This window comes from Phyllobates terribilis, unplaced genomic scaffold (assembly GCF_046119375.1).
Source record: "Phyllobates terribilis strain yellow unplaced genomic scaffold, ASM4611937v1 Scaffold_6395__1_contigs__length_44785, whole genome shotgun sequence".
In the NCBI taxonomy this organism is placed as follows: Eukaryota; Metazoa; Chordata; class Amphibia; order Anura; family Dendrobatidae; genus Phyllobates; species Phyllobates terribilis.
The window spans coordinates 18,916-44,786 of record NW_027369138.1 but is presented as its reverse complement, the minus strand read 5'-3'; the positions used below and the strand labels follow the sequence as shown (position 1 = coordinate 44,786).

Below are 25,871 nucleotides of genomic sequence, written 5' to 3'. Positions count from 1 at the left end.
GGTTGGGTTCTCTTTTATAGTCTGCAGGCATTAAATGAAAGAAGTCAGTGTTCCAGCAGAAGGAGACAACGTTTCAGAAAAGGCATTGTAGCAAACCAAAAAAGAAATTTTAAGCGCAGCAGTGTAACCAGCGCACATACCTGTTAGCTCGGGTGAGTTTAAAAGGCTGCTGTTGATAACAAGGGCATTTGCTAAATAGATGGTGTGTGTGCAACAATATACTGAAAGGTCAATTATATTGTGCAGCTTATCTCACCACCTGTAGTTATTTAGGTGAAAGCTCCAAAATGCTTGCCTAATATGTCTGTTTATCCAAAAGGAAGTAGAAAGGGAGAGCTAGAAAGATAGCATTGCATCACATTACATGGCAATGCAATGCACAGTTGCTGAAGTTGAACCAAAATGAGCTTGTAATCTGGCTTCTGCAACTTTGAACATGAAAAATCCAATGAGGAGAAGAAAAGCAGAGCCAAAGAGTCCATCCCAAAATCCGACAAACAAGCAAAATGAACAAAAAACATTGAATTCAATTCTTTCTGATTTTAGAAACTGCATTAAAGAAGGGGTGCACCGGTCCTGGAGATACTGCAATACCAGGTCAATGCGTGGAGTGGACAGAGCAAGCTCTTTTCCATCTCCCTGTTCTAAAAATCCATTTAATATATGGTCCCCAGATAGGGGACGTATCAGATATTAAACTGATAAGAACAGATACTACACTTGATCTTAGCCAAAAGGCCGAGAAGCGATAACCAGAATTGGTTTCAAACTACGGAGCCACCCAAGGATCCTAAAAAGTCCATTTGTGGAGATGAGCTCCTGGACTCCCGTTAAGAAGACATGTTGTCAACCTCTAGATCCCTTACATGCCTGCACTTTTCGGCTTGCTGCTGCTGCAATCCACGCGTTTTAGATCTGCATAACTCCACCTCTTTAAACACAGCACCTTCACCCCCTGCTGTTCCCACCCGCCTCAACACCGTTGGAAGGGAGGAGAACCAATTAAGGCGGGGGGTGGGGTGGAACGAGCAGCTGTCTACCCTTAGCAGGAGGGCTCCTGATTACATACCTCTCCTGCTGCTGCTGCTGCTGGCTGTCCAGCAGCAGACTGAAGGTGGCTGCTGCTGTGCACAGTTATATAAAGGCTCAGAGCCTATTATGACACGCGCAGCCAGCGTTCCATTGCCACATTCCATCTACTGCAGGCAGGATACCTGGCTGGCTGAATGTCGCTGAGAAGCTCACAGAGACCGCCATAAGCAACAGTTTAACAGAATGCCACAGACTAATCAACCAAACTTTTTGGGTTGGGTTCTCTTTTATAGTCTGCAGGCATTAAATGAAAGAAGTCAGTGTTCCAGCAGAAGGAGACAACGTTTCAGAAAAGGCATTGTAGCAAACCAAAAAAGAAATTTTAAGCGCAGCAGTGTAACCAGCGCACATACCTGTTAGCTCGGGTGAGTTTAAAAGGCTGCTGTTGATAACAAGGGCATTTGCTAAATAGATGGTGTGTGTGCAACAATATACTGAAAGGTCAATTATATTGTGCAGCTTATCTCACCACCTGTAGTTATTTAGGTGAAAGCTCCAAAATGCTTGCCTAATATGTCTGTTTATCCAAAAGGAAGTAGAAAGGGAGAGCTAGAAAGATAGCATTGCATCACATTACATGGCAATGCAATGCACAGTTGCTGAAGTTGAACCAAAATGAGCTTGTAATCTGGCTTCTGCAACTTTGAACATGAAAAATCCAATGAGGAGAAGAAAAGCAGAGCCAAAGAGTCCATCCCAAAATCCGACAAACAAGCAAAATGAACAAAAAACATTGAATTCAATTCTTTCTGATTTTAGAAACTGCATTAAAGAAGGGGTGCACCGGTCCTGGAGATACTGCAATACCAGGTCAATGCGTGGAGTGGACAGAGCAAGCTCTTTTTCCATCTCCCTGTTCTAAAAATCCATTTAATATATGGTCCCCAGATAGGGGACGTATCAGATATTAAACTGATAAGAACAGATACTACACTTGATCTTAGCCAAAAGGCCGAGAAGCGATAACCAGAATTGGTTTCAAACTACGGAGCCACCCAAGGATCCTAAAAAGTCCATTTGTGGAGATGAGCTCCTGGACTCCCGTTAAGAAGACATGTTGTCAACCTCTAGATCCCTTACATGCCTGCACTTTTCGGCTTGCTGCTGCTGCAATCCACGCGTTTTAGATCTGCATAACTCCACCTCTTTAAACACAGCACCTTCACCCCCTGCTGTTCCCACCCGCCTCAACACCGTTGGAAGGGAGGAGAACCAATTAAGGCGGGGGGTGGGGTGGAACGAGCAGCTGTCTACCCTTAGCAGGAGGGCTCCTGATTACATACCTCTCCTGCTGCTGCTGCTGCTGGCTGTCCAGCAGCAGACTGAAGGTGGCTGCTGCTGTGCACAGTTATATAAAGGCTCAGAGCCTATTATGACACGCGCAGCCAGCGTTCCATTGCCACATTCCATCTACTGCAGGCAGGATACCTGGCTGGCTGAATGTCGCTGAGAAGCTCACAGAGACCGCCATAAGCAACAGTTTAACAGAATGCCACAGACTAATCAACCAAACTTTTTGGGTTGGGTTCTCTTTTATAGTCTGCAGGCATTAAATGAAAGAAGTCAGTGTTCCAGCAGAAGGAGACAACGTTTCAGAAAAGGCATTGTAGCAAACCAAAAAAGAAATTTTAAGCGCAGCAGTGTAACCAGCGCACATACCTGTTAGCTCGGGTGAGTTTAAAAGGCTGCTGTTGATAACAAGGGCATTTGCTAAATAGATGGTGTGTGTGCAACAATATACTGAAAGGTCAATTATATTGTGCAGCTTATCTCACCACCTGTAGTTATTTAGGTGAAAGCTCCAAAATGCTTGCCTAATATGTCTGTTTATCCAAAAGGAAGTAGAAAGGGAGAGCTAGAAAGATAGCATTGCATCACATTACATGGCAATGCAATGCACAGTTGCTGAAGTTGAACCAAATGAGCTTGTAATCTGGCTTCTGCAACTTTGAACATGAAAAATCCAATGAGGAGAAGAAAAGCAGAGCCAAAGAGTCCATCCCAAAATCCGACAAACAAGCAAAATGAACAAAAAACATTGAATTCAATTCTTTCTGATTTTAGAAACTGCATTAAAGAAGGGGTGCACCGGTCCTGGAGATACTGCAATACCAGGTCAATGCGTGGAGTGGACAGAGCAAGCTCTTTTTCCATCTCCCTGTTCTAAAAATCCATTTAATATATGGTCCCCAGATAGGGGACGTATCAGATATTAAACTGATAAGAACAGATACTACACTTGATCTTAGCCAAAAGGCCGAGAAGCGATAACCAGAATTGGTTTCAAACTACGGAGCCACCCAAGGATCCTAAAAAGTCCATTTGTGGAGATGAGCTCCTGGACTCCCGTTAAGAAGACATGTTGTCAACCTCTAGATCCCTTACATGCCTGCACTTTTCGGCTTGCTGCTGCTGCAATCCACGCGTTTTAGATCTGCATAACTCCACCTCTTTAAACACAGCACCTTCACCCCCTGCTGTTCCCACCCGCCTCAACACCGTTGGAAGGGAGGAGAACCAATTAAGGCGGGGGGTGGGGTGGAACGAGCAGCTGTCTACCCTTAGCAGGAGGGCTCCTGATTACATACCTCTCCTGCTGCTGCTGCTGCTGGCTGTCCAGCAGCAGACTGAAGGTGGCTGCTGCTGTGCACAGTTATATAAAGGCTCAGAGCCTATTATGACACGCGCAGCCAGCGTTCCATTGCCACATTCCATCTACTGCAGGCAGGATACCTGGCTGGCTGAATGTCGCTGAGAAGCTCACAGAGACCGCCATAAGCAACAGTTTAACAGAATGCACAGACTAATCAACCAAACTTTTTGGGTTGGGTTCTCTTTTATAGTCTGCAGGCATTAAATGAAAGAAGTCAGTGTTCCAGCAGAAGGAGACAACGTTTCAGAAAAGGCATTGTAGCAAACCAAAAAAGAAATTTTAAGCGCAGCAGTGTAACCAGCGCACATACCTGTTAGCTCGGGTGAGTTTAAAAGGCTGCTGTTGATAACAAGGGCATTTGCTAAATAGATGGTGTGTGTGCAACAATATACTGAAAGGTCAATTATATTGTGCAGCTTATCTCACCACCTGTAGTTATTTAGGTGAAAGCTCCAAAATGCTTGCCTAATATGTCTGTTTATCCAAAAGGAAGTAGAAAGGGAGAGCTAGAAAGATAGCATTGCATCACATTACATGGCAATGCAATGCACAGTTGCTGAAGTTGAACCAAAATGAGCTTGTAATCTGGCTTCTGCAACTTTGAACATGAAAAATCCAATGAGGAGAAGAAAAGCAGAGCCAAAGAGTCCATCCCAAAATCCGACAAACAAGCAAAATGAACAAAAAACATTGAATTCAATTCTTTCTGATTTTAGAAACTGCATTAAAGAAGGGGTGCACCGGTCCTGGAGATACTGCAATACCAGGTCAATGCGTGGAGTGGACAGAGCAAGCTCTTTTTCCATCTCCCTGTTCTAAAAATCCATTTAATATATGGTCCCCAGATAGGGGACGTATCAGATATTAAACTGATAAGAACAGATACTACACTTGATCTTAGCCAAAAGGCCGAGAAGCGATAACCAGAATTGGTTTCAAACTACGGAGCCACCCAAGGATCCTAAAAAGTCCATTTGTGGAGATGAGCTCCTGGACTCCCGTTAAGAAGACATGTTGTCAACCTCTAGATCCCTTACATGCCTGCACTTTTCGGCTTGCTGCTGCTGCAATCCACGCGTTTTAGATCTGCATAACTCCACCTCTTTAAACACAGCACCTTCACCCCCTGCTGTTCCCACCCGCCTCAACACCGTTGGAAGGGAGGAGAACCAATTAAGGCGGGGGGTGGGGTGGAACGAGCAGCTGTCTACCCTTAGCAGGAGGGCTCCTGATTACATACCTCTCCTGCTGCTGCTGCTGCTGGCTGTCCAGCAGCAGACTGAAGGTGGCTGCTGCTGTGCACAGTTATATAAAGGCTCAGAGCCTATTATGACACGCGCAGCCAGCGTTCCATTGCCACATTCCATCTACTGCAGGCAGGATACCTGGCTGGCTGAATGTCGCTGAGAAGCTCACAGAGACCGCCATAAGCAACAGTTTAACAGAATGCCACAGACTAATCAACCAAACTTTTTGGGTTGGGTTCTCTTTTATAGTCTGCAGGCATTAAATGAAAGAAGTCAGTGTTCCAGCAGAAGGAGACAACGTTTCAGAAAAGGCATTGTAGCAAACCAAAAAAGAAATTTTAAGCGCAGCAGTGTAACCAGCGCACATACCTGTTAGCTCGGGTGAGTTTAAAAGGCTGCTGTTGATAACAAGGGCATTTGCTAAATAGATGGTGTGTGTGCAACAATATACTGAAAGGTCAATTATATTGTGCAGCTTATCTCACCACCTGTAGTTATTTAGGTGAAAGCTCCAAAATGCTTGCCTAATATGTCTGTTTATCCAAAAGGAAGTAGAAAGGGAGAGCTAGAAAGATAGCATTGCATCACATTACATGGCAATGCAATGCACAGTTGCTGAAGTTGAACCAAAAATGAGCTTGTAATCTGGCTTCTGCAACTTTGAACATGAAAAATCCAATGAGGAGAAGAAAAGCAGAGCCAAAGAGTCCATCCCAAAATCCGACAAACAAGCAAAATGAACAAAAAACATTGAATTCAATTCTTTCTGATTTTAGAAACTGCATTAAAGAAGGGGTGCACCGGTCCTGGAGATACTGCAATACCAGGTCAATGCGTGGAGTGGACAGAGCAAGCTCTTTTTCCATCTCCCTGTTCTAAAAATCCATTTAATATATGGTCCCCAGATAGGGGACGTATCAGATATTAAACTGATAAGAACAGATACTACACTTGATCTTAGCCAAAAGGCCGAGAAGCGATAACCAGAATTGGTTTCAAACTACGGAGCCACCCAAGGATCCTAAAAAGTCCATTTGTGGAGATGAGCTCCTGGACTCCCGTTAAGAAGACATGTTGTCAACCTCTAGATCCCTTACATGCCTGCACTTTTCGGCTTGCTGCTGCTGCAATCCACGCGTTTTAGATCTGCATAACTCCACCTCTTTAAACACAGCACCTTCACCCCCTGCTGTTCCCACCCGCCTCAACACCGTTGGAAGGGAGGAGAACCAATTAAGGCGGGGGGTGGGGTGGAACGAGCAGCTGTCTACCCTTAGCAGGAGGGCTCCTGATTACATACCTCTCCTGCTGCTGCTGCTGCTGGCTGTCCAGCAGCAGACTGAAGGTGGCTGCTGCTGTGCACAGTTATATAAAGGCTCAGAGCCTATTATGACACGCGCAGCCAGCGTTCCATTGCCACATTCCATCTACTGCAGGCAGGATACCTGGCTGGCTGAATGTCGCTGAGAAGCTCACAGAGACCGCCATAAGCAACAGTTTAACAGAATGCCACAGACTAATCAACCAAACTTTTTGGGTTGGGTTCTCTTTTATAGTCTGCAGGCATTAAATGAAAGAAGTCAGTGTTCCAGCAGAAGGAGACAACGTTCAGAAAAGGCATTGTAGCAAACCAAAAAAGAAATTTTAAGCGCAGCAGTGTAACCAGCGCACATACCTGTTAGCTCGGGTGAGTTTAAAAGGCTGCTGTTGATAACAAGGGCATTTGCTAAATAGATGGTGTGTGTGCAACAATATACTGAAAGGTCAATTATATTGTGCAGCTTATCTCACCACCTGTAGTTATTTAGGTGAAAGCTCCAAAATGCTTGCCTAATATGTCTGTTTATCCAAAAGGAAGTAGAAAGGGAGAGCTAGAAAGATAGCATTGCATCACATTACATGGCAATGCAATGCACAGTTGCTGAAGTTGAACCAAAATGAGCTTGTAATCTGGCTTCTGCAACTTTGAACATGAAAAATCCAATGAGGAGAAGAAAAGCAGAGCCAAAGAGTCCATCCCAAAATCCGACAAACAAGCAAAATGAACAAAAAACATTGAATTCAATTCTTTCTGATTTTAGAAACTGCATTAAAGAAGGGGTGCACCGGTCCTGGAGATACTGCAATACCAGGTCAATGCGTGGAGTGGACAGAGCAAGCTCTTTTTCCATCTCCCTGTTCTAAAAATCCATTTAATATATGGTCCCCAGATAGGGGACGTATCAGATATTAAACTGATAAGAACAGATACTACACTTGATCTTAGCCAAAAGGCCGAGAAGCGATAACCAGAATTGGTTTCAAACTACGGAGCCACCCAAGGATCCTAAAAAGTCCATTTGTGGAGATGAGCTCCTGGACTCCCGTTAAGAAGACATGTTGTCAACCTCTAGATCCCTTACATGCCTGCACTTTTCGGCTTGCTGCTGCTGCAATCCACGCGTTTTAGATCTGCATAACTCCACCTCTTTAAACACAGCACCTTCACCCCCTGCTGTTCCCACCCGCCTCAACACCGTTGGAAGGGAGGAGAACCAATTAAGGCGGGGGGTGGGGTGGAACGAGCAGCTGTCTACCCTTAGCAGGAGGGCTCCTGATTACATACCTCTCCTGCTGCTGCTGCTGCTGGCTGTCCAGCAGCAGACTGAAGGTGGCTGCTGCTGTGCACAGTTATATAAAGGCTCAGAGCCTATTATGACACGCGCAGCCAGCGTTCCATTGCCACATTCCATCTACTGCAGGCAGGATACCTGGCTGGCTGAATGTCGCTGAGAAGCTCACAGAGACCGCCATAAGCAACAGTTTAACAGAATGCCACAGACTAATCAACCAAACTTTTTGGGTTGGGTTCTCTTTTATAGTCTGCAGGCATTAAATGAAAGAAGTCAGTGTTCCAGCAGAAGGAGACAACGTTTCAGAAAAGGCATTGTAGCAAACCAAAAAAGAAATTTTAAGCGCAGCAGTGTAACCAGCGCACATACCTGTTAGCTCGGGTGAGTTTAAAAGGCTGCTGTTGATAACAAGGGCATTTGCTAAATAGATGGTGTGTGTGCAACAATATACTGAAAGGTCAATTATATTGTGCAGCTTATCTCACCACCTGTAGTTATTTAGGTGAAAGCTCCAAAATGCTTGCCTAATATGTCTGTTTATCCAAAAGGAAGTAGAAAGGGAGAGCTAGAAAGATAGCATTGCATCACATTACATGGCAATGCAATGCACAGTTGCTGAAGTTGAACCAAAATGAGCTTGTAATCTGGCTTCTGCAACTTTGAACATGAAAAATCCAATGAGGAGAAGAAAAGCAGAGCCAAAGAGTCCATCCCAAAATCCGACAAACAAGCAAAATGAACAAAAAACATTGAATTCAATTCTTTCTGATTTTAGAAACTGCATTAAAGAAGGGGTGCACCGGTCCTGGAGATACTGCAATACCAGGTCAATGCGTGGAGTGGACAGAGCAAGCTCTTTTTCCATCTCCCTGTTCTAAAAATCCATTTAATATATGGTCCCCAGATAGGGGACGTATCAGATATTAAACTGATAAGAACAGATACTACACTTGATCTTAGCCAAAAGGCCGAGAAGCGATAACCAGAATTGGTTTCAAACTACGGAGCCACCCAAGGATCCTAAAAAGTCCATTTGTGGAGATGAGCTCCTGGACTCCCGTTAAGAAGACATGTTGTCAACCTCTAGATCCCTTACATGCCTGCACTTTTCGGCTTGCTGCTGCTGCAATCCACGCGTTTTAGATCTGCATAACTCCACCTCTTTAAACACAGCACCTTCACCCCCTGCTGTTCCCACCCGCCTCAACACCGTTGGAAGGGAGGAGAACCAATTAAGGCGGGGGGTGGGGTGGAACGAGCAGCTGTCTACCCTTAGCAGGAGGGCTCCTGATTACATACCTCTCCTGCTGCTGCTGCTGCTGGCTGTCCAGCAGCAGACTGAAGGTGGCTGCTGCTGTGCACAGTTATATAAAGGCTCAGAGCCTATTATGACACGCGCAGCCAGCGTTCCATTGCCACATTCCATCTACTGCAGGCAGGATACCTGGCTGGCTGAATGTCGCTGAGAAGCTCACAGAGACCGCCATAAGCAACAGTTTAACAGAATGCCACAGACTAATCAACCAAACTTTTTGGGTTGGGTTCTCTTTTATAGTCTGCAGGCATTAAATGAAAGAAGTCAGTGTTCCAGCAGAAGGAGACAACGTTTCAGAAAAGGCATTGTAGCAAACCAAAAAAGAAATTTTAAGCGCAGCAGTGTAACCAGCGCACATACCTGTTAGCTCGGGTGAGTTTAAAAGGCTGCTGTTGATAACAAGGGCATTTGCTAAATAGATGGTGTGTGTGCAACAATATACTGAAAGGTCAATTATATTGTGCAGCTTATCTCACCACCTGTAGTTATTTAGGTGAAAGCTCCAAAATGCTTGCCTAATATGTCTGTTTATCCAAAAGGAAGTAGAAAGGGAGAGCTAGAAAGATAGCATTGCATCACATTACATGGCAATGCAATGCACAGTTGCTGAAGTTGAACCAAAATGAGCTTGTAATCTGGCTTCTGCAACTTTGAACATGAAAAATCCAATGAGGAGAAGAAAAGCAGAGCCAAAGAGTCCATCCCAAAATCCGACAAACAAGCAAAATGAACAAAAAACATTGAATTCAATTCTTTCTGATTTTAGAAACTGCATTAAAGAAGGGGTGCACCGGTCCTGGAGATACTGCAATACCAGGTCAATGCGTGGAGTGGACAGAGCAAGCTCTTTTTCCATCTCCCTGTTCTAAAAATCCATTTAATATATGGTCCCCAGATAGGGGACGTATCAGATATTAAACTGATAAGAACAGATACTACACTTGATCTTAGCCAAAAGGCCGAGAAGCGATAACCAGAATTGGTTTCAAACTACGGAGCCACCCAAGGATCCTAAAAAGTCCATTTGTGGAGATGAGCTCCTGGACTCCCGTTAAGAAGACATGTTGTCAACCTCTAGATCCCTTACATGCCTGCACTTTTCGGCTTGCTGCTGCTGCAATCCACGCGTTTTAGATCTGCATAACTCCACCTCTTTAAACACAGCACCTTCACCCCCTGCTGTTCCCACCCGCCTCAACACCGTTGGAAGGGAGGAGAACCAATTAAGGCGGGGGGTGGGGTGGAACGAGCAGCTGTCTACCCTTAGCAGGAGGGCTCCTGATTACATACCTCTCCTGCTGCTGCTGCTGCTGGCTGTCCAGCAGCAGACTGAAGGTGGCTGCTGCTGTGCACAGTTATATAAAGGCTCAGAGCCTATTATGACACGCGCAGCCAGCGTTCCATTGCCACATTCCATCTACTGCAGGCAGGATACCTGGCTGGCTGAATGTCGCTGAGAAGCTCACAGAGACCGCCATAAGCAACAGTTTAACAGAATGCCACAGACTAATCAACCAAACTTTTTGGGTTGGGTTCTCTTTTATAGTCTGCAGGCATTAAATGAAAGAAGTCAGTGTTCCAGCAGAAGGAGACAACGTTTCAGAAAAGGCATTGTAGCAAACCAAAAAAGAAATTTTAAGCGCAGCAGTGTAACCAGCGCACATACCTGTTAGCTCGGGTGAGTTTAAAAGGCTGCTGTTGATAACAAGGGCATTTGCTAAATAGATGGTGTGTGTGCAACAATATACTGAAAGGTCAATTATATTGTGCAGCTTATCTCACCACCTGTAGTTATTTAGGTGAAAGCTCCAAAATGCTTGCCTAATATGTCTGTTTATCCAAAAGGAAGTAGAAAGGGAGAGCTAGAAAGATAGCATTGCATCACATTACATGGCAATGCAATGCACAGTTGCTGAAGTTGAACCAAAATGAGCTTGTAATCTGGCTTCTGCAACTTTGAACATGAAAAATCCAATGAGGAGAAGAAAAGCAGAGCCAAAGAGTCCATCCCAAAATCCGACAAACAAGCAAAATGAACAAAAAACATTGAATTCAATTCTTTCTGATTTTAGAAACTGCATTAAAGAAGGGGTGCACCGGTCCTGGAGATACTGCAATACCAGGTCAATGCGTGGAGTGGACAGAGCAAGCTCTTTTTCCATCTCCCTGTTCTAAAAATCCATTTAATATATGGTCCCCAGATAGGGGACGTATCAGATATTAAACTGATAAGAACAGATACTACACTTGATCTTAGCCAAAAGGCCGAGAAGCGATAACCAGAATTGGTTTCAAACTACGGAGCCACCCAAGGATCCTAAAAAGTCCATTTGTGGAGATGAGCTCCTGGACTCCCGTTAAGAAGACATGTTGTCAACCTCTAGATCCCTTACATGCCTGCACTTTTCGGCTTGCTGCTGCTGCAATCCACGCGTTTTAGATCTGCATAACTCCACCTCTTTAAACACAGCACCTTCACCCCCTGCTGTTCCCACCCGCCTCAACACCGTTGGAAGGGAGGAGAACCAATTAAGGCGGGGGGTGGGGTGGAACGAGCAGCTGTCTACCCTTAGCAGGAGGGCTCCTGATTACATACCTCTCCTGCTGCTGCTGCTGCTGGCTGTCCAGCAGCAGACTGAAGGTGGCTGCTGCTGTGCACAGTTATATAAAGGCTCAGAGCCTATTATGACACGCGCAGCCAGCGTTCCATTGCCACATTCCATCTACTGCAGGCAGGATACCTGGCTGGCTGAATGTCGCTGAGAAGCTCACAGAGACCGCCATAAGCAACAGTTTAACAGAATGCCACAGACTAATCAACCAAACTTTTTGGGTTGGGTTCTCTTTTATAGTCTGCAGGCATTAAATGAAAGAAGTCAGTGTTCCAGCAGAAGGAGACAACGTTTCAGAAAAGGCATTGTAGCAAACCAAAAAAGAAATTTTAAGCGCAGCAGTGTAACCAGCGCACATACCTGTTAGCTCGGGTGAGTTTAAAAGGCTGCTGTTGATAACAAGGGCATTTGCTAAATAGATGGTGTGTGTGCAACAATATACTGAAAGGTCAATTATATTGTGCAGCTTATCTCACCACCTGTAGTTATTTAGGTGAAAGCTCCAAAATGCTTGCCTAATATGTCTGTTTATCCAAAAGGAAGTAGAAAGGGAGAGCTAGAAAGATAGCATTGCATCACATTACATGGCAATGCAATGCACAGTTGCTGAAGTTGAACCAAAATGAGCTTGTAATCTGGCTTCTGCAACTTTGAACATGAAAAATCCAATGAGGAGAAGAAAAGCAGAGCCAAAGAGTCCATCCCAAAATCCGACAAACAAGCAAAATGAACAAAAAACATTGAATTCAATTCTTTCTGATTTTAGAAACTGCATTAAAGAAGGGGTGCACCGGTCCTGGAGATACTGCAATACCAGGTCAATGCGTGGAGTGGACAGAGCAAGCTCTTTTTCCATCTCCCTGTTCTAAAAATCCATTTAATATATGGTCCCCAGATAGGGGACGTATCAGATATTAAACTGATAAGAACAGATACTACACTTGATCTTAGCCAAAAGGCCGAGAAGCGATAACCAGAATTGGTTTCAAACTACGGAGCCACCCAAGGATCCTAAAAAGTCCATTTGTGGAGATGAGCTCCTGGACTCCCGTTAAGAAGACATGTTGTCAACCTCTAGATCCCTTACATGCCTGCACTTTTCGGCTTGCTGCTGCTGCAATCCACGCGTTTTAGATCTGCATAACTCCACCTCTTTAAACACAGCACCTTCACCCCCTGCTGTTCCCACCCGCCTCAACACCGTTGGAAGGGAGGAGAACCAATTAAGGCGGGGGGTGGGGTGGAACGAGCAGCTGTCTACCCTTAGCAGGAGGGCTCCTGATTACATACCTCTCCTGCTGCTGCTGCTGCTGGCTGTCCAGCAGCAGACTGAAGGTGGCTGCTGCTGTGCACAGTTATATAAAGGCTCAGAGCCTATTATGACACGCGCAGCCAGCGTTCCATTGCCACATTCCATCTACTGCAGGCAGGATACCTGGCTGGCTGAATGTCGCTGAGAAGCTCACAGAGACCGCCATAAGCAACAGTTTAACAGAATGCCACAGACTAATCAACCAAACTTTTTGGGTTGGGTTCTCTTTTATAGTCTGCAGGCATTAAATGAAAGAAGTCAGTGTTCCAGCAGAAGGAGACAACGTTTCAGAAAAGGCATTGTAGCAAACCAAAAAAGAAATTTTAAGCGCAGCAGTGTAACCAGCGCACATACCTGTTAGCTCGGGTGAGTTTAAAAGGCTGCTGTTGATAACAAGGGCATTTGCTAAATAGATGGTGTGTGTGCAACAATATACTGAAAGGTCAATTATATTGTGCAGCTTATCTCACCACCTGTAGTTATTTAGGTGAAAGCTCCAAAATGCTTGCCTAATATGTCTGTTTATCCAAAAGGAAGTAGAAAGGGAGAGCTAGAAAGATAGCATTGCATCACATTACATGGCAATGCAATGCACAGTTGCTGAAGTTGAACCAAAATGAGCTTGTAATCTGGCTTCTGCAACTTTGAACATGAAAAATCCAATGAGGAGAAGAAAAGCAGAGCCAAAGAGTCCATCCCAAAATCCGACAAACAAGCAAAATGAACAAAAAACATTGAATTCAATTCTTTCTGATTTTAGAAACTGCATTAAAGAAGGGGTGCACCGGTCCTGGAGATACTGCAATACCAGGTCAATGCGTGGAGTGGACAGAGCAAGCTCTTTTTCCATCTCCCTGTTCTAAAAATCCATTTAATATATGGTCCCCAGATAGGGGACGTATCAGATATTAAACTGATAAGAACAGATACTACACTTGATCTTAGCCAAAAGGCCGAGAAGCGATAACCAGAATTGGTTTCAAACTACGGAGCCACCCAAGGATCCTAAAAAGTCCATTTGTGGAGATGAGCTCCTGGACTCCCGTTAAGAAGACATGTTGTCAACCTCTAGATCCCTTACATGCCTGCACTTTTCGGCTTGCTGCTGCTGCAATCCACGCGTTTTAGATCTGCATAACTCCACCTCTTTAAACACAGCACCTTCACCCCCTGCTGTTCCCACCCGCCTCAACACCGTTGGAAGGGAGGAGAACCAATTAAGGCGGGGGGTGGGGTGGAACGAGCAGCTGTCTACCCTTAGCAGGAGGGCTCCTGATTACATACCTCTCCTGCTGCTGCTGCTGCTGGCTGTCCAGCAGCAGACTGAAGGTGGCTGCTGCTGTGCACAGTTATATAAAGGCTCAGAGCCTATTATGACACGCGCAGCCAGCGTTCCATTGCCACATTCCATCTACTGCAGGCAGGATACCTGGCTGGCTGAATGTCGCTGAGAAGCTCACAGAGACCGCCATAAGCAACAGTTTAACAGAATGCCACAGACTAATCAACCAAACTTTTTGGGTTGGGTTCTCTTTTATAGTCTGCAGGCATTAAATGAAAGAAGTCAGTGTTCCAGCAGAAGGAGACAACGTTTCAGAAAAGGCATTGTAGCAAACCAAAAAAGAAATTTTAAGCGCAGCAGTGTAACCAGCGCACATACCTGTTAGCTCGGGTGAGTTTAAAAGGCTGCTGTTGATAACAAGGGCATTTGCTAAATAGATGGTGTGTGTGCAACAATATACTGAAAGGTCAATTATATTGTGCAGCTTATCTCACCACCTGTAGTTATTTAGGTGAAAGCTCCAAAATGCTTGCCTAATATGTCTGTTTATCCAAAAGGAAGTAGAAAGGGAGAGCTAGAAAGATAGCATTGCATCACATTACATGGCAATGCAATGCACAGTTGCTGAAGTTGAACCAAAATGAGCTTGTAATCTGGCTTCTGCAACTTTGAACATGAAAAATCCAATGAGGAGAAGAAAAGCAGAGCCAAAGAGTCCATCCCAAAATCCGACAAACAAGCAAAATGAACAAAAAACATTGAATTCAATTCTTTCTGATTTTAGAAACTGCATTAAAGAAGGGGTGCACCGGTCCTGGAGATACTGCAATACCAGGTCAATGCGTGGAGTGGACAGAGCAAGCTCTTTTTCCATCTCCCTGTTCTAAAAATCCATTTAATATATGGTCCCCAGATAGGGGACGTATCAGATATTAAACTGATAAGAACAGATACTACACTTGATCTTAGCCAAAAGGCCGAGAAGCGATAACCAGAATTGGTTTCAAACTACGGAGCCACCCAAGGATCCTAAAAAGTCCATTTGTGGAGATGAGCTCCTGGACTCCCGTTAAGAAGACATGTTGTCAACCTCTAGATCCCTTACATGCCTGCACTTTTCGGCTTGCTGCTGCTGCAATCCACGCGTTTTAGATCTGCATAACTCCACCTCTTTAAACACAGCACCTTCACCCCCTGCTGTTCCCACCCGCCTCAACACCGTTGGAAGGGAGGAGAACCAATTAAGGCGGGGGGTGGGGTGGAACGAGCAGCTGTCTACCCTTAGCAGGAGGGCTCCTGATTACATACCTCTCCTGCTGCTGCTGCTGCTGGCTGTCCAGCAGCAGACTGAAGGTGGCTGCTGCTGTGCACAGTTATATAAAGGCTCAGAGCCTATTATGACACGCGCAGCCAGCGTTCCATTGCCACATTCCATCTACTGCAGGCAGGATACCTGGCTGGCTGAATGTCGCTGAGAAGCTCACAGAGACCGCCATAAGCAACAGTTTAACAGAATGCCACAGACTAATCAACCAAACTTTTTGGGTTGGGTTCTCTTTTATAGTCTGCAGGCATTAAATGAAAGAAGTCAGTGTTCCAGCAGAAGGAGACAACGTTTCAGAAAAGGCATTGTAGCAAACCAAAAAAGAAATTTTAAGCGCAGCAGTGTAACCAGCGCACATACCTGTTAGCTCGGGTGAGTTTAAAAGGCTGCTGTTGATAACAAGGGCATTTGCTAAATAGATGGTGTGTGTGCAACAATATACTGAAAGGTCAATTATATTGTGCAGCTTATCTCACCACCTGTAGTTATTTAGGTGAAAGCTCCAAAATGCTTGCCTAATATGTCTGTTTATCCAAAAGGAAGTAGAAAGGGAGAGCTAGAAAGATAGCATTGCATCACATTACATGGCAATGCAATGCACAGTTGCTGAAGTTGAACCAAAATGAGCTTGTAATCTGGCTTCTGCAACTTTGAACATGAAAAATCCAATGAGGAGAAGAAAAGCAGAGCCAAAGAGTCCATCCCAAAATCCGACAAACAAGCAAAATGAACAAAAAACATTGAATTCAATTCTTTCTGATTTTAGAAACTGCATTAAAGAAGGGGTGCACCGGTCCTGGAGATACTGCAATACCAGGTCAATGCGTGGAGTGGACAGAGCAAGCTCTTTTTCCATCTCCCTGTTCTAAAAATCCATTTAATATATGGTCCCCAGATAGGGGACGTATCAGATATTAAACTGATAAGAACAGATACTACACTTGATCTTAGCCAAAAGGCCGAGAAGCGATAACCAGAATTGGTTTCAAACTACGGAGCCACCCAAGGATCCTAAAAAGTCCATTTGTGGAGATGAGCTCCTGGACTCCCGTTAAGAAGACATGTTGTCAACCTCTAGATCCCTTACATGCCTGCACTTTTCGGCTTGCTGCTGCTGCAATCCACGCGTTTTAGATCTGCATAACTCCACCTCTTTAAACACAGCACCTTCACCCCCTGCTGTTCCCACCCGCCTCAACACCGTTGGAAGGGAGGAGAACCAATTAAGGCGGGGGGTGGGGTGGAACGAGCAGCTGTCTACCCTTAGCAGGAGGGCTCCTGATTACATACCTCTCCTGCTGCTGCTGCTGCTGGCTGTCCAGCAGCAGACTGAAGGTGGCTGCTGCTGTGCACAGTTATATAAAGGCTCAGAGCCTATTATGACACGCGCAGCCAGCGTTCCATTGCCACATTCCATCTACTGCAGGCAGGATACCTGGCTGGCTGAATGTCGCTGAGAAGCTCACAGAGACCGCCATAAGCAACAGTTTAACAGAATGCCACAGACTAATCAACCAAACTTTTTGGGTTGGGTTCTCTTTTATAGTCTGCAGGCATTAAATGAAAGAAGTCAGTGTTCCAGCAGAAGGAGACAACGTTTCAGAAAAGGCATTGTAGCAAACCAAAAAAGAAATTTTAAGCGCAGCAGTGTAACCAGCGCACATACCTGTTAGCTCGGGTGAGTTTAAAAGGCTGCTGTTGATAACAAGGGCATTTGCTAAATAGATGGTGTGTGTGCAACAATATACTGAAAGGTCAATTATATTGTGCAGCTTATCTCACCACCTGTAGTTATTTAGGTGAAAGCTCCAAAATGCTTGCCTAATATGTCTGTTTATCCAAAAGGAAGTAGAAAGGGAGAGCTAGAAAGATAGCATTGCATCACATTACATGGCAATGCAATGCACAGTTGCTGAAGTTGAACCAAAATGAGCTTGTAATCTGGCTTCTGCAACTTTGAACATGAAAAATCCAATGAGGAGAAGAAAAGCAGAGCCAAAGAGTCCATCCCAAAATCCGACAAACAAGCAAAATGAACAAAAAACATTGAATTCAATTCTTTCTGATTTTAGAAACTGCATTAAAGAAGGGGTGCACCGGTCCTGGAGATACTGCAATACCAGGTCAATGCGTGGAGTGGACAGAGCAAGCTCTTTTTCCATCTCCCTGTTCTAAAAATCCATTTAATATATGGTCCCCAGATAGGGGACGTATCAGATATTAAACTGATAAGAACAGATACTACACTTGATCTTAGCCAAAAGGCCGAGAAGCGATAACCAGAATTGGTTTCAAACTACGGAGCCACCCAAGGATCCTAAAAAGTCCATTTGTGGAGATGAGCTCCTGGACTCCCGTTAAGAAGACATGTTGTCAACCTCTAGATCCCTTACATGCCTGCACTTTTCGGCTTGCTGCTGCTGCAATCCACGCGTTTTAGATCTGCATAACTCCACCTCTTTAAACACAGCACCTTCACCCCCTGCTGTTCCCACCCGCCTCAACACCGTTGGAAGGGAGGAGAACCAATTAAGGCGGGGGGTGGGGTGGAACGAGCAGCTGTCTACCCTTAGCAGGAGGGCTCCTGATTACATACCTCTCCTGCTGCTGCTGCTGCTGGCTGTCCAGCAGCAGACTGAAGGTGGCTGCTGCTGTGCACAGTTATATAAAGGCTCAGAGCCTATTATGACACGCGCAGCCAGCGTTCCATTGCCACATTCCATCTACTGCAGGCAGGATACCTGGCTGGCTGAATGTCGCTGAGAAGCTCACAGAGACCGCCATAAGCAACAGTTTAACAGAATGCCACAGACTAATCAACCAAACTTTTTGGGTTGGGTTCTCTTTTATAGTCTGCAGGCATTAAATGAAAGAAGTCAGTGTTCCAGCAGAAGGAGACAACGTTTCAGAAAAGGCATTGTAGCAAACCAAAAAAGAAATTTTAAGCGCAGCAGTGTAACCAGCGCACATACCTGTTAGCTCGGGTGAGTTTAAAAGGCTGCTGTTGATAACAAGGGCATTTGCTAAATAGATGGTGTGTGTGCAACAATATACTGAAAGGTCAATTATATTGTGCAGCTTATCTCACCACCTGTAGTTATTTAGGTGAAAGCTCCAAAATGCTTGCCTAATATGTCTGTTTATCCAAAAGGAAGTAGAAAGGGAGAGCTAGAAAGATAGCATTGCATCACATTACATGGCAATGCAATGCACAGTTGCTGAAGTTGAACCAAAATGAGCTTGTAATCTGGCTTCTGCAACTTTGAACATGAAAAATCCAATGAGGAGAAGAAAAGCAGAGCCAAAGAGTCCATCCCAAAATCCGACAAACAAGCAAAATGAACAAAAAACATTGAATTCAATTCTTTCTGATTTTAGAAACTGCATTAAAGAAGGGGTGCACCGGTCCTGGAGATACTGCAATACCAGGTCAATGCGTGGAGTGGACAGAGCAAGCTCTTTTTCCATCTCCCTGTTCTAAAAATCCATTTAATATATGGTCCCCAGATAGGGGACGTATCAGATATTAAACTGATAAGAACAGATACTACACTTGATCTTAGCCAAAAGGCCGAGAAGCGATAACCAGAATTGGTTTCAAACTACGGAGCCACCCAAGGATCCTAAAAAGTCCATTTGTGGAGATGAGCTCCTGGACTCCCGTTAAGAAGACATGTTGTCAACCTCTAGATCCCTTACATGCCTGCACTTTTCGGCTTGCTGCTGCTGCAATCCACGCGTTTTAGATCTGCATAACTCCACCTCTTTAAACACAGCACCTTCACCCCCTGCTGTTCCCACCCGCCTCAACACCGTTGGAAGGGAGGAGAACCAATTAAGGCGGGGGGTGGGGTGGAACGAGCAGCTGTCTACCCTTAGCAGGAGGGCTCCTGATTACATACCTCTCCTGCTGCTGCTGCTGCTGGCTGTCCAGCAGCAGACTGAAGGTGGCTGCTGCTGTGCACAGTTATATAAAGGCTCAGAGCCTATTATGACACGCGCAGCCAGCGTTCCATTGCCACATTCCATCTACTGCAGGCAGGATACCTGGCTGGCTGAATGTCGCTGAGAAGCTCACAGAGACCGCCATAAGCAACAGTTTAACAGAATGCCACAGACTAATCAACCAAACTTTTTGGGTTGGGTTCTCTTTTATAGTCTGCAGGCATTAAATGAAAGAAGTCAGTGTTCCAGCAGAAGGAGACAACGTTTCAGAAAAGGCATTGTAGCAAACCAAAAAAGAAATTTTAAGCGCAGCAGTGTAACCAGCGCACATACCTGTTAGCTCGGGTGAGTTTAAAAGGCTGCTGTTGATAACAAGGGCATTTGCTAAATAGATGGTGTGTGTGCAACAATATACTGAAAGGTCAATTATATTGTGCAGCTTATCTCACCACCTGTAGTTATTTAGGTGAAAGCTCCAAAATGCTTGCCTAATATGTCTGTTTATCCAAAAGGAAGTAGAAAGGGAGAGCTAGAAAGATAGCATTGCATCACATTACATGGCAATGCAATGCACAGTTGCTGAAGTTGAACCAAAATGAGCTTGTAATCTGGCTTCTGCAACTTTGAACATGAAAAATCCAATGAGGAGAAGAAAAGCAGAGCCAAAGAGTCCATCCCAAAATCCGACAAACAAGCAAAATGAACAAAAAACATTGAATTCAATTCTTTCTGATTTTAGAAACTGCATTAAAGAAGGGGTGCACCGGTCCTGGAGATACTGCAATACCAGGTCAATGCGTGGAGTGGACAGAGCAAGCTCTTTTTCCATCTCCCTGTTCTAAAAATCCATTTAATATATGGTCCCCAGATAGGGGACGTATCAGATATTAAACTGATAAGAACAGATACTACACTTGATCTTAGCCAAAAGGCCGAGAAGCGATAACCAGAATTGGTTTCAAACTACGGAGCCACCCAAGGATCCTAAAAAGTCCATTTGTGGAGATGAGCTCCTGGACTCCCGTTAAGAAGACATGTTGTCAACCTCTAGATCCCTTACATGCCTGCACTTTTCGGCTTGCTGCTGCTGCAATCCACGCGTTTTAGATCTGCATAACTCCACCTCTTTAAACACAGCACCTTCACCCCCTGCTGTTCCCACCCGCCTCAACACCGTTGGAAGGGAGGAGAACCAATTAAGGCGGGGGGTGGGGTGGAACGAGCAGCTGTCTACCCTTAGCAGGAGGGCTCCTGATTACATACCTCTCCTGCTGCTGCTGCTGCTGGCTGTCCAGCAGCAGACTGAAGGTGGCTGCTGCTGTGCACAGTTATATAAAGGCTCAGAGCCTATTATGACACGCGCAGCCAGCGTTCCATTGCCACATTCCATCTACTGCAGGCAGGATACCTGGCTGGCTGAATGTCGCTGAGAAGCTCACAGAGACCGCCATAAGCAACAGTTTAACAGAATGCCACAGACTAATCAACCAAACTTTTTGGGTTGGGTTCTCTTTTATAGTCTGCAGGCATTAAATGAAAGAAGTCAGTGTTCCAGCAGAAGGAGACAACGTTTCAGAAAAGGCATTGTAGCAAACCAAAAAAGAAATTTTAAGCGCAGCAGTGTAACCAGCGCACATACCTGTTAGCTCGGGTGAGTTTAAAAGGCTGCTGTTGATAACAAGGGCATTTGCTAAATAGATGGTGTGTGTGCAACAATATACTGAAAGGTCAATTATATTGTGCAGCTTATCTCACCACCTGTAGTTATTTAGGTGAAAGCTCCAAAATGCTTGCCTAATATGTCTGTTTATCCAAAAGGAAGTAGAAAGGGAGAGCTAGAAAGATAGCATTGCATCACATTACATGGCAATGCAATGCACAGTTGCTGAAGTTGAACCAAAATGAGCTTGTAATCTGGCTTCTGCAACTTTGAACATGAAAAATCCAATGAGGAGAAGAAAAGCAGAGCCAAAGAGTCCATCCCAAAATCCGACAAACAAGCAAAATGAACAAAAAACATTGAATTCAATTCTTTCTGATTTTAGAAACTGCATTAAAGAAGGGGTGCACCGGTCCTGGAGATACTGCAATACCAGGTCAATGCGTGGAGTGGACAGAGCAAGCTCTTTTTCCATCTCCCTGTTCTAAAAATCCATTTAATATATGGTCCCCAGATAGGGGACGTATCAGATATTAAACTGATAAGAACAGATACTACACTTGATCTTAGCCAAAAGGCCGAGAAGCGATAACCAGAATTGGTTTCAAACTACGGAGCCACCCAAGGATCCTAAAAAGTCCATTTGTGGAGATGAGCTCCTGGACTCCCGTTAAGAAGACATGTTGTCAACCTCTAGATCCCTTACATGCCTGCACTTTTCGGCTTGCTGCTGCTGCAATCCACGCGTTTTAGATCTGCATAACTCCACCTCTTTAAACACAGCACCTTCACCCCCTGCTGTTCCCACCCGCCTCAACACCGTTGGAAGGGAGGAGAACCAATTAAGGCGGGGGGTGGGGTGGAACGAGCAGCTGTCTACCCTTAGCAGGAGGGCTCCTGATTACATACCTCTCCTGCTGCTGCTGCTGCTGGCTGTCCAGCAGCAGACTGAAGGTGGCTGCTGCTGTGCACAGTTATATAAAGGCTCAGAGCCTATTATGACACGCGCAGCCAGCGTTCCATTGCCACATTCCATCTACTGCAGGCAGGATACCTGGCTGGCTGAATGTCGCTGAGAAGCTCACAGAGACCGCCATAAGCAACAGTTTAACAGAATGCCACAGACTAATCAACCAAACTTTTTGGGTTGGGTTCTCTTTTATAGTCTGCAGGCATTAAATGAAAGAAGTCAGTGTTCCAGCAGAAGGAGACAACGTTTCAGAAAAGGCATTGTAGCAAACCAAAAAAGAAATTTTAAGCGCAGCAGTGTAACCAGCGCACATACCTGTTAGCTCGGGTGAGTTTAAAAGGCTGCTGTTGATAACAAGGGCATTTGCTAAATAGATGGTGTGTGTGCAACAATATACTGAAAGGTCAATTATATTGTGCAGCTTATCTCACCACCTGTAGTTATTTAGGTGAAAGCTCCAAAATGCTTGCCTAATATGTCTGTTTATCCAAAAGGAAGTAGAAAGGGAGAGCTAGAAAGATAGCATTGCATCACATTACATGGCAATGCAATGCACAGTTGCTGAAGTTGAACCAAAATGAGCTTGTAATCTGGCTTCTGCAACTTTGAACATGAAAAATCCAATGAGGAGAAGAAAAGCAGAGCCAAAGAGTCCATCCCAAAATCCGACAAACAAGCAAAATGAACAAAAAACATTGAATTCAATTCTTTCTGATTTTAGAAACTGCATTAAAGAAGGGGTGCACCGGTCCTGGAGATACTGCAATACCAGGTCAATGCGTGGAGTGGACAGAGCAAGCTCTTTTTCCATCTCCCTGTTCTAAAAATCCATTTAATATATGGTCCCCAGATAGGGGACGTATCAGATATTAAACTGATAAGAACAGATACTACACTTGATCTTAGCCAAAAGGCCGAGAAGCGATAACCAGAATTGGTTTCAAACTACGGAGCCACCCAATAAAAAGTCCATTTGTGGAGATGAGCTCCTGGACTCCCGTTAAGAAGACATGTTGTCAACCTCTAGATCCCTTACATGCCTGCACTTTTCGGCTTGCTGCTGCTGCAATCCACGCGTTTTAGATCTGCATAACTCCACCTCTTTAAACACAGCACCTTCACCCCCTGCTGTTCCCACCCGCCTCAACACCGTTGGAAGGGAGGAGAACCAATTAAGGCGGGGGGTGGGGTGGAACGAGCAGCGGTCTACCCTTAGCAGGAGGGCTCCTGATTACATACCTCTCCTGCTGCTGCTGCTGCTGGCTGTCCAGCAGCAGACTGAAGGTGGCTGCTGCTGTGCACAGTTATATAAAGGCTCAGAGCCTATTATGACACGCGCAGCCAGCGTTCCATTGCCACATTCCATCTACTGCAGGCAGGATACCTGGCTGGCTGAATGTCGCTGAGAAGCTCACAGAGACCGCCATAAGCAACAGTTTAACAGAATGCCACAGACTAATCAACCAAACTTTTTGGGTTGGGTTCTCTTTTATAGTCTGCAGGCATTAAATGAAAGAAGTCAGTGTTCCAGCAGAAGGAGACAACGTTTCAGAAAAGGCATTGTAGCAAACCAAAAAAGAAATTTTAAGCGCAGCAGTGTAACCAGCGCACATACCTGTTAGCTCGGGTGAGTTTAAAAGGCTGCTGTTGATAACAAGGGCATTTGCTAAATAGATGGTGTGTGTGCAACAATATACTGAAAGGTCAATTATATTGTGCAGCTTATCTCACCACCTGTAGTTATTTAGGTGAAAGCTCCAAAATGCTTGCCTAATATGTCTGTTTATCCAAAAGGAAGTAGAAAGGGAGAGCTAGAAAGATAGCATTGCATCACATTACATGGCAATGCAATGCACAGTTGCTGAAGTTGAACCAAAATGAGCTTGTAATCTGGCTTCTGCAACTTTGAACATGAAAAATCCAATGAGGAGAAGAAAAGCAGAGCCAAAGAGTCCATCCCAAAATCCGACAAACAAGCAAAATGAACAAAAAACATTGAATTCAATTCTTTCTGATTTTAGAAACTGCATTAAAGAAGGGGTGCACCGGTCCTGGAGATACTGCAATACCAGGTCAATGCGTGGAGTGGACAGAGCAAGCTCTTTTTCCATCTCCCTGTTCTAAAAATCCATTTAATATATGGTCCCCAGATAGGGGACGTATCAGATATTAAACTGATAAGAACAGATACTACACTTGATCTTAGCCAAAAGGCCGAGAAGCGATAACCAGAATTGGTTTCAAACTACGGAGCCACCCAAGGATCCTAAAAAGTCCATTTGTGGAGATGAGCTCCTGGACTCCCGTTAAGAAGACATGTTGTCAACCTCTAGATCCCTTACATGCCTGCACTTTTCGGCTTGCTGCTGCTGCAATCCACGCGTTTTAGATCTGCATAACTCCACCTCTTTAAACACAGCACCTTCACCCCCTGCTGTTCCCACCCGCCTCAACACCGTTGGAAGGGAGGAGAACCAATTAAGGCGGGGGGTGGGGTGGAACGAGCAGCTGTCTACCCTTAGCAGGAGGGCTCCTGATTACATACCTCTCCTGCTGCTGCTGCTGCTGGCTGTCCAGCAGCAGACTGAAGGTGGCTGCTGCTGTGCACAGTTATATAAAGGCTCAGAGCCTATTATGACACGCGCAGCCAGCGTTCCATTGCCACATTCCATCTACTGCAGGCAGGATACCTGGCTGGCTGAATGTCGCTGAGAAGCTCACAGAGACCGCCATAAGCAACAGTTTAACAGAATGCCACAGACTAATCAACCAAACTTTTTGGGTTGGGTTCTCTTTTATAGTCTGCAGGCATTAAATGAAAGAAGTCAGTGTTCCAGCAGAAGGAGACAACGTTTCAGAAAAGGCATTGTAGCAAACCAAAAAAGAAATTTTAAGCGCAGCAGTGTAACCAGCGCACATACCTGTTAGCTCGGGTGAGTTTAAAAGGCTGCTGTTGATAACAAGGGCATTTGCTAAATAGATGGTGTGTGTGCAACAATATACTGAAAGGTCAATTATATTGTGCAGCTTATCTCACCACCTGTAGTTATTTAGGTGAAAGCTCCAAAATGCTTGCCTAATATGTCTGTTTATCCAAAAGGAAGTAGAAAGGGAGAGCTAGAAAGATAGCATTGCATCACATTACATGGCAATGCAATGCACAGTTGCTGAAGTTGAACCAAAATGAGCTTGTAATCTGGCTTCTGCAACTTTGAACATGAAAAATCCAATGAGGAGAAGAAAAGCAGAGCCAAAGAGTCCATCCCAAAATCCGACAAACAAGCAAAATGAACAAAAAACATTGAATTCAATTCTTTCTGATTTTAGAAACTGCATTAAAGAAGGGGTGCACCGGTCCTGGAGATACTGCAATACCAGGTCAATGCGTGGAGTGGACAGAGCAAGCTCTTTTTCCATCTCCCTGTTCTAAAAATCCATTTAATATATGGTCCCCAGATAGGGGACGTATCAGATATTAAACTGATAAGAACAGATACTACACTTGATCTTAGCCAAAAGGCCGAGAAGCGATAACCAGAATTGGTTTCAAACTACGGAGCCACCCAAGGATCCTAAAAAGTCCATTTGTGGAGATGAGCTCCTGGACTCCCGTTAAGAAGACATGTTGTCAACCTCTAGATCCCTTACATGCCTGCACTTTTCGGCTTGCTGCTGCTGCAATCCACGCGTTTTAGATCTGCATAACTCCACCTCTTTAAACACAGCACCTTCACCCCCTGCTGTTCCCACCCGCCTCAACACCGTTGGAAGGGAGGAGAACCAATTAAGGCGGGGGGTGGGGTGGAACGAGCAGCTGTCTACCCTTAGCAGGAGGGCTCCTGATTAC

General features: G+C 45.0%; 20 non-coding genes across 20 annotated transcripts; all 20 read right to left on the bottom strand.

Moving 5' to 3' along the window:
• Window positions 1-560: 560 nt before the first annotated feature.
• Window positions 561-750, bottom strand: LOC141250941 (U2 spliceosomal RNA). The gene has a single exon (XR_012312953.1). It is a non-coding gene; the product is annotated as a U2 spliceosomal RNA (small nuclear RNA).
• Window positions 751-1,865: 1,115 nt separating this feature from the next.
• LOC141250940 (U2 spliceosomal RNA) lies at window positions 1,866-2,056 on the bottom strand. Its single transcript, XR_012312952.1, has one exon. It is a non-coding gene; the product is annotated as a U2 spliceosomal RNA (small nuclear RNA).
• A 1,114-nt stretch (window positions 2,057-3,170) lies between these two features.
• On the bottom strand, window positions 3,171-3,361 carry LOC141250939 (U2 spliceosomal RNA). The gene has a single exon (XR_012312951.1). It is a non-coding gene; the product is annotated as a U2 spliceosomal RNA (small nuclear RNA).
• A 1,114-nt stretch (window positions 3,362-4,475) lies between these two features.
• On the bottom strand, window positions 4,476-4,666 carry LOC141250938 (U2 spliceosomal RNA). The gene has a single exon (XR_012312950.1). It is a non-coding gene; the product is annotated as a U2 spliceosomal RNA (small nuclear RNA).
• Window positions 4,667-5,782: 1,116 nt separating this feature from the next.
• On the bottom strand, window positions 5,783-5,973 carry LOC141250937 (U2 spliceosomal RNA). Its single transcript, XR_012312949.1, has one exon. It is a non-coding gene; the product is annotated as a U2 spliceosomal RNA (small nuclear RNA).
• Window positions 5,974-7,087: 1,114 nt separating this feature from the next.
• LOC141250935 (U2 spliceosomal RNA) lies at window positions 7,088-7,278 on the bottom strand. Its single transcript, XR_012312948.1, has one exon. It is a non-coding gene; the product is annotated as a U2 spliceosomal RNA (small nuclear RNA).
• A 1,115-nt stretch (window positions 7,279-8,393) lies between these two features.
• On the bottom strand, window positions 8,394-8,584 carry LOC141250934 (U2 spliceosomal RNA). Its single transcript, XR_012312947.1, has one exon. It is a non-coding gene; the product is annotated as a U2 spliceosomal RNA (small nuclear RNA).
• A 1,115-nt stretch (window positions 8,585-9,699) lies between these two features.
• Window positions 9,700-9,890, bottom strand: LOC141250932 (U2 spliceosomal RNA). Its single transcript, XR_012312945.1, has one exon. It is a non-coding gene; the product is annotated as a U2 spliceosomal RNA (small nuclear RNA).
• A 1,115-nt stretch (window positions 9,891-11,005) lies between these two features.
• Window positions 11,006-11,196, bottom strand: LOC141250931 (U2 spliceosomal RNA). The gene has a single exon (XR_012312944.1). It is a non-coding gene; the product is annotated as a U2 spliceosomal RNA (small nuclear RNA).
• A 1,115-nt stretch (window positions 11,197-12,311) lies between these two features.
• Window positions 12,312-12,502, bottom strand: LOC141250930 (U2 spliceosomal RNA). Its single transcript, XR_012312943.1, has one exon. It is a non-coding gene; the product is annotated as a U2 spliceosomal RNA (small nuclear RNA).
• Window positions 12,503-13,617: 1,115 nt separating this feature from the next.
• On the bottom strand, window positions 13,618-13,808 carry LOC141250929 (U2 spliceosomal RNA). Its single transcript, XR_012312942.1, has one exon. It is a non-coding gene; the product is annotated as a U2 spliceosomal RNA (small nuclear RNA).
• Window positions 13,809-14,923: 1,115 nt separating this feature from the next.
• Window positions 14,924-15,114, bottom strand: LOC141250928 (U2 spliceosomal RNA). Its single transcript, XR_012312941.1, has one exon. It is a non-coding gene; the product is annotated as a U2 spliceosomal RNA (small nuclear RNA).
• Window positions 15,115-16,229: 1,115 nt separating this feature from the next.
• LOC141250927 (U2 spliceosomal RNA) lies at window positions 16,230-16,420 on the bottom strand. Its single transcript, XR_012312940.1, has one exon. It is a non-coding gene; the product is annotated as a U2 spliceosomal RNA (small nuclear RNA).
• Window positions 16,421-17,535: 1,115 nt separating this feature from the next.
• On the bottom strand, window positions 17,536-17,726 carry LOC141250926 (U2 spliceosomal RNA). The gene has a single exon (XR_012312939.1). It is a non-coding gene; the product is annotated as a U2 spliceosomal RNA (small nuclear RNA).
• Window positions 17,727-18,841: 1,115 nt separating this feature from the next.
• Window positions 18,842-19,032, bottom strand: LOC141250925 (U2 spliceosomal RNA). Its single transcript, XR_012312938.1, has one exon. It is a non-coding gene; the product is annotated as a U2 spliceosomal RNA (small nuclear RNA).
• A 1,115-nt stretch (window positions 19,033-20,147) lies between these two features.
• Window positions 20,148-20,338, bottom strand: LOC141250924 (U2 spliceosomal RNA). The gene has a single exon (XR_012312937.1). It is a non-coding gene; the product is annotated as a U2 spliceosomal RNA (small nuclear RNA).
• Window positions 20,339-21,453: 1,115 nt separating this feature from the next.
• LOC141250923 (U2 spliceosomal RNA) lies at window positions 21,454-21,644 on the bottom strand. Its single transcript, XR_012312936.1, has one exon. It is a non-coding gene; the product is annotated as a U2 spliceosomal RNA (small nuclear RNA).
• A 1,115-nt stretch (window positions 21,645-22,759) lies between these two features.
• On the bottom strand, window positions 22,760-22,950 carry LOC141250921 (U2 spliceosomal RNA). Its single transcript, XR_012312934.1, has one exon. It is a non-coding gene; the product is annotated as a U2 spliceosomal RNA (small nuclear RNA).
• A 1,109-nt stretch (window positions 22,951-24,059) lies between these two features.
• On the bottom strand, window positions 24,060-24,250 carry LOC141250920 (U2 spliceosomal RNA). Its single transcript, XR_012312933.1, has one exon. It is a non-coding gene; the product is annotated as a U2 spliceosomal RNA (small nuclear RNA).
• A 1,115-nt stretch (window positions 24,251-25,365) lies between these two features.
• On the bottom strand, window positions 25,366-25,556 carry LOC141250919 (U2 spliceosomal RNA). The gene has a single exon (XR_012312932.1). It is a non-coding gene; the product is annotated as a U2 spliceosomal RNA (small nuclear RNA).
• Between the last annotated feature and the right edge of the window lie 315 nt (window positions 25,557-25,871).